Raw genomic sequence first — 699 nt, 5'->3', positions numbered from 1 at the left:
CATAGAATTATACAAGTCTGTGGCCTGGTCCTTAACCCTGATGGCAGTCCCACTGATTTTAGGACTACTCACACAAGTAAGGATTTGCAGGATCAAGCCCATGCTGTTCAATTCCTTAAAACAGTATGAAAAGTATCCCTTTTCCTGTGTCATACACTAGCATATGTACAATATTTGCAATATATGAAGAACATTTATTTCTTATGTATGTGTCTTGCAGAATTAAACTCCCCAACCCAGCTACTTCAGATATGACCAAGAAGATAGCTCCTGCAAGGTAAATATGTAGATACAGAATATTTTAACCTGTGAGTTTCCATAGATTTGTGTTTGTTGATAATGTGGCATGTTACCATTTTGCAAATAGTGTACAGAAAACAATGTAAGCAGGGAGAGCAGGGCTGGCCTCGGGTTTTCGACAGGGCATTATATTGTGTGTGGTCCATATGGACTAAGCACACTACTCTGGGCCTCCTTCCAAGAAGAAGCTCAAGTAAAGTTCCCTAATGCAGCTTGGACCATTGCAGTATAAGCATCTCTTCATACCATCGGTATTCCTTAACCTTGACCTGGGGCTTGTCTACACGACGCCTTAAATTCGAATTAAACGGCGTTAATTCGAATTTATGGTGCACCCGTCCACACGACGCAGCCCAGTAATTTGAATTAAAGGGCTATTTAAATCGATTTTAGTACTCC

Source organism: Chelonoidis abingdonii, chromosome 1, assembly GCF_003597395.2.
Source record: "Chelonoidis abingdonii isolate Lonesome George chromosome 1, CheloAbing_2.0, whole genome shotgun sequence".
NCBI classification, from domain to species: Eukaryota; Metazoa; Chordata; order Testudines; family Testudinidae; genus Chelonoidis; species Chelonoidis abingdonii.
This window is presented reverse-complemented; position numbering follows the sequence as displayed.